Here is a 6,002-nt window from a genome sequence, read left to right on the forward strand (position 1 = left end):
ACATCTAGTGAGCTTGAGCCCCGCTTTGGGTAAGCATGAGCCCCGGGTCAGGTGAGCCCCAATTCTCTCTCTTTTTTTCTCTCTCCCCCCACTCTCTCTGACCCTTGTGGGATTCTCTCTCTCTCTCTTCTTTCTCTGCCCCTCACTCACTTGTGCCCTGTCTCTCAAAAAAGAAAAAGAAAATTTCTATTGAATGGGTATTGTTTTTGCACAATAGAAGAGTCAAAAAATTGTAAGTTGACCCACCGTAAGTCAGGGACCATCTGTATAACACAATAAGTAATAAATTTGAGATTTAGTTTTTTAAAAATACTCGTTAGTGTTTAGTTTCTAAAGGACTGTAAAATATTTCGAGAAATATTAATTTTCTACTGATACCAAAGTTAGGAATTATTGTATTTGTGGAACTCTACCCCCAAATAAACATAAAGTGTTATAAAACACTTTTTTAAAAAATATTCTGTGGCCTTCACTAATAATATAAAGAATATTTACTCTTATAAATTTATGCCTCTGTAAATTAACAAAGTTTACAAAGAAAAAAATGTAGCCAATGAAAAATAAATATAAATATTCTAATTGAGTTTCATTTTAGACTCAGGTATTATTTGTTGCTAGACTAATATTAAATACGGAAGGACATAGACAATATTAAAAACAGGGGCGCCTGGTTGGCTCAGTCAGTTAAGCGTTCAGCTTCGGCTCAGGTCATGATCTTGCGGTTTGTGTGTTGGAGACCTTGTAGGGCTCTGTGCTGAAGCTCGGAGCCTGGAACCTACTTTGGATTCTGTGTCTTCCTCTCTCTCTCTCTGCACCTCCTCCTCTTGCTCTCTCTCAAAAATAAATAAACATTTTTAAAAATCTTTAAAATCAGTCATAGCGAACACTAGGATTTTTTGGTATTTATAATAAATCAGTATCCTAGATACTTTGCTTACAGAGACTTTGGTCTCAAAGAGTTATTCAAGGTATTACTTTTATTCCCATTTTGCAGATGAGGAAACTAAAGCACAGAGCTATTTCATTGCTTACTTATGGTTCATATATTACTCTGTTTAAATGAGTTGTTCTGTTTTCAGATAAAGATACAAAAGTTCTCTCCTAATTAACAACTCTGCCTTGAATTGTTAATGTATAAATTACCTGCATTCTCTTCTTAAACCAGACAACTTCTAGTAGAAAGAGAGCTCATTTAGATACTATTATATGTGCAATGTACAGTTATAAAACATTTATGGATATATGAAGGAACTTGGAAACTCTTTGGATTTCATATACATGTAAATTTATACAAAATTAACAACTTTAAATTGCATACTTTGCAAGAAAATCCATAGTGCTTGGCTTTCAATAGTTAAGATGATATTTATGCAATATACTTATAATAGTTTTCTACTGCTGCGTAACAAATTTTGCAAAAGTAGTAGCTTAAAACAACACACTTTTTAAAGAAATTTTACCGAAGTCTGAAATGGGTTCAACCTGGGGGGTTGAACTCAAGAGCCCTGCTTCCTCTGTAACTCTAAGGGAGAGTCCGTTCTTTTGTCTCTTCCAGCTTCTAGACATCATCAGCATTTCCAGGCTTTTTGACCCATCCCTCCATCTTCAACACCAGCAATGAAGTTCTTCCAGTCTCTCTCTTCCTCTGACTCCGTATTCTGTGGTCACATCTCCTCTCTGATTCTGACACCCTTGGTTTCCTCCTATGGAGATTACACTGAATTTCCTGGCTAATGCAGAATCATCTACCCATTGAAGACCCTTAACTTAATCACATCTGCAAAATCCTTATGTGGTATGAAGTAGCACATGCACAAGTGTGGGGATTAGGACATGGACATCTTTAAGGGTGAATTTTTATGTCTAAGAGCAGCTAATGTTAAGTCACTGATTTAGCAAGTATTTATTGAGCCCTGAACATGTTCCAGGCATTTTTATTCTGGGTATGGGAATAGCATTAAATGAAAGGTCAAATTCTGTCCCCTCTTGGGGTTTCCAGCCTAGTGAGGAAGACAGACACTAAGCAAAACTAAATACCAAATGCATAATACATCAGATGGTGATAGTGTTCTGTTGAAAAATTACATAGCGGAGTACAGAGAGTTAAAAGGATTCCATTGTAAATTTAGATAGATATAGCTATATCTATATAATTATAGATATGGATATAGATAGAGACCACGCTCACAAGCAATAATCCCAAGATACCAAAGGCTTCAGGCAGGGGCATATCAGGTGTGTCTGAGTGGTCGCATAGTGAGAACAGGTGAGAGTAATAGGATATGAGGCGTGTGGGGCATAAATAGGGACTGTTTATGTAATAAATAGGCTGGACTTTGCAGGGACTGACAGCACACCTCTGTGAGTTTGGCTAGTTAGTGGTGATTCTCGGTGAGATGACATCTTGGTAATATGCAGTATTGTAATGAAGATGGACTTCTTTTTAGCAGGTCCATTATGGCTGTTATTATGAAAATAGAGGAAGGAAGAGGATAAATAGAAAAGATTAATTATAGACTAGAAAAGTAATCCAAGATAGGGACACCATAAATTGAAAATGAGAAGAGAGGAGGGTCAGAAGTGGATTGTGTGTGTGTGTGTGTGTGTGTGTGTGTGTATGTGTGTGTGTGTGTGTGTGGTGACAGAGGCTCAGGTGCTAGAGTCTGGATCAAGAGCTCAGCTGGCACATGCTAATATGAGACATCTGTTGGCTGTATAAGCAGTGGTTTCTACAGCAGATGGGTCTAGGGAGCTGGGATTCAGGGTTGGAGTCCACCTATGAGATGATGAATGAAGCCATGAGACAGAATGAGATCACCAAGGACACATGTGCACATGAAAATGAGAAGGGATTCAAACACTGCCCAGGTGCACTCTGGATTCAGGTGTCTGAATCAGAACATCCACACTTTGCTAAACTTGGGGTAACAATATTAGGATTTATATAATGATCAAATACCATCTGTAATTGTTATATATATATTAAACATATATATGTTACATATATATACATATATAACATATATGTAATCTGTATATATATACACATTATTTTTAAAAACAACTAAATCATGTGAATTGTTTTTTGAAATGGCATATTATTTCAATAAATTAAATTTTTCCTCCTACAGAGCTTAACATTTTTTGCCAAGTATTAAAATTTAACAAATTAAAAGGCTTTCACTCTATTTTTCACATCATGTTTCAAATTACTAGGCCATTTAATAATTTTTCTACTTGTGTCTATCTTACAATATGTTTTATCTCAAACAGTATATCACTTCAATTTCTATAAAATAGTCTGCATTTTTTGTCAATTTCATTTATTTAGTTTATTGGCTCTCTCATTTTTATGGTTTGTCAGATTTTCAGTTTTAATAATTAAATATTGTTTTATTTGTAAAACTAAAAAAAGCATTGACAACTCTGGTAAAATAGCACTTATTAAAGTCAAATTTCTTATTAAAAATACTTTATTTGGGGAGCATCTGGGTATCCCACTTGGTTAAGCACCCAACTCTTGATTTTGGCTCAGGTCACAATCCCAAGGGTCGTGGTATCAAGGGTCATGGAGCCTGCTTAGGATCCTCTCTCTCTCTCTCTCTCCCTCCCTCCCTATCTCTCCCACTCATGCTTTCTCTCTCTCTAAAAAATAAATAAAATAAATTTTAAAAAATTAAAAAAGAGGAAAGATAAATGATCAATAGATAGATAGATAGATAGGTAAGAAGGTGATACAGTTTCTACCTGGCTTATCTCCCTGAGCATATGGACCATGAGAGCCCAGTGCTGATAGATAAAAAGTTCAACATCCCTGACACTGTCATGCTGAAAAAAATCATGTTTAAGACCACATAGACATGAGGATTCCTAAAGATCTGGAGATGTCGCAGCCATCAGCTTTTTGATTCCTGCAGTTTGGAAAGCAGACACAGAAGTTAGCAACCTTGGCCTATTCACTCCATACTGTGGAAACTGTCACCTCATGGAAGAGAGATACGTCATGCTCACTGAGCAATACAGATTCAGAAAGAAACTTAACTTTGATGTTTGCAGTCACCCCATTCCAAGATTTGTTTCTTTGTTTGTTTTCAACTGTATTAAACTCTTCTTATTCTTTTGGTGATCTTTTCCAGAGTTAACTACTTCCACTTGCAAGTATAGAAATGTTAGGAATCTACTTCAAATGTTGGCACAGCTAAGAGCATGGTCTTTCCTTTACTTCAACTCAGAGTTAAGGCTTTGGGTTCTTGTTTTTTATAGTCCAGTCCCTGTAATGACTTCCACTCTAAAAGTTATATACAGGCCACCCTATGCTTTCTAGAAGTTTCCTATAACCAGGCTCTAGCTTCTCCAGGACGCTACACGGGATGGTTTAATTATGTATTAAACTAAGAGGCATTCTCTCAAATGAGTTGAAATGCATTTTATTTTTAGACAACCTAGAGTGCATGTTTTTCTTTTCTTAAAAACAGTGTCTTGGCTCCAAATAAATCAAGGTCAAAATCGCTGAAGATCTCAAGATGACATCAGTCCCATTTGTGTAAGCCCTGGTATTGTGTGAAGAGAAGCAGCCAGTTATGACAACAGGTGATACATACAAATTAATGACCAAATTCATGAACATGTTTCCATTTCTAAACCATCTTTAAAGAAAATCATATATGGGGTCGCATGTCCTCACCGTAGTCCAGAAGACCCCATCATGCTCTCTGGATTCATGTTTTCACCAGTAAAAAAAATAAATAAATAAAATAAAGGTCGTTTTTTTGAAATTTGCAAAGATATACTTGATTTGTTCCATAGCCCCTTCTCATAAAAGGTTTTCCTCTGTCTGGCCTCTGTTCTTCAAGTTTGCCTTTGATAGATTTCATGTAATCTTTGATGTACTTCTTGCAGGCTTCTATTGTAGAGCTGGTTTCCTGCAAGTGATGGTTCATGACAATATCAACACCAGTGATTACCTTCCTTTCGTACCTTTGCTCTTCGGGACTTCAGCCGGGCCATTTCCACCAATGAGCAGGTCATTAATGTTACCCTCTGTCCTACTGAGCATCCTCCCTCTGCCTCCAGACAGCTCTCCGCGATCTCCCGGATCTTACAGAAGTCAGAGAACGACTCATTATGGCTGATGAGGTCCCAGGAGATGATGATCGTGATGGCAGATGGAGAGACAAGATCGTGGCGTGGGCTTACCAGGAGCCAAGAGCCTCAAGCCAGAGCTGCACTTGGTGAGGAAGTGGAGCGGCCAGAAAACGAGTTTTTGGTTTTGTTTGTGCTCTGTTTTTAACACAGCAAAGGTAACTGAAGATGTGACCAAAAAAAAAAATAATTGAAACACGCAATGATCTATAAAAAGTCATCAAACACGGTAAATTTTTTTTAAATATTTATTTTTGAAAGAGAGAGACAGAGCACATGTGCGAGAGGAGCAGAGAGAAGACTCCAGGAAGACACAGGATCCCAAGCAGGCTCCAGGCTCCAGGCTCTGAACTGTCAGCACAGAGCCCAACGTGGGGCTTGAACTCACAAGCTGGGAGATCATGACCTGGGCTTGAACTCACAAGCTGGGAGATCATGACCTGAGCCAAGCTGAAGTTGGGTGCTTAACCAACTGAGTCACCCAGGTACCGCAAACATGGTAAATTTTTTACGTTATCAAAGGGGAATGCTATGAGATGACATATTGTTTTAAAAACATTAAAAAACTAGAATTGTTCAAAACAATGTTTATCCCATAGGATCAAACCCCAGTATGCTCTTATTTGAAAGAGCAGGTGTCTGGAGTACAAGGTGTCTAAGGCACAACCGTGCCGAACATCAGAGCTGAAGAAAAAATAAAACTGCATATATATTTTTGACAGACATAGGCGTTTTGTGTGGGAAAAAAAAAAAAACAGATGCTGGTTCAAGCCTTTAGGCACTAGCTGTAAATAGCTGAATATAAATAAGTCACCAGATGCAGAAACCTTTTGTGGTTTTCTTGCTAGGAGACTGACATC

At 37.6% G+C, this 6,002-nt stretch overlaps 1 pseudogene; it reads right to left on the minus strand.

The window, feature by feature from the left end:
• Nucleotides 1–4,617: 4,617 nt before the first annotated feature.
• Nucleotides 4,618–5,148, minus strand: LOC120239122 (annotated as a pseudogene).
• Between the last annotated feature and the right edge of the window lie 854 nt (nucleotides 5,149–6,002).

The sequence above is a fragment of the Hyaena hyaena genome, unplaced genomic scaffold (genome assembly GCF_003009895.1).
Source record: "Hyaena hyaena isolate Hyena2069 unplaced genomic scaffold, ASM300989v1 scaffold_226, whole genome shotgun sequence".
Taxonomy (NCBI): domain Eukaryota; kingdom Metazoa; phylum Chordata; class Mammalia; order Carnivora; family Hyaenidae; genus Hyaena; species Hyaena hyaena.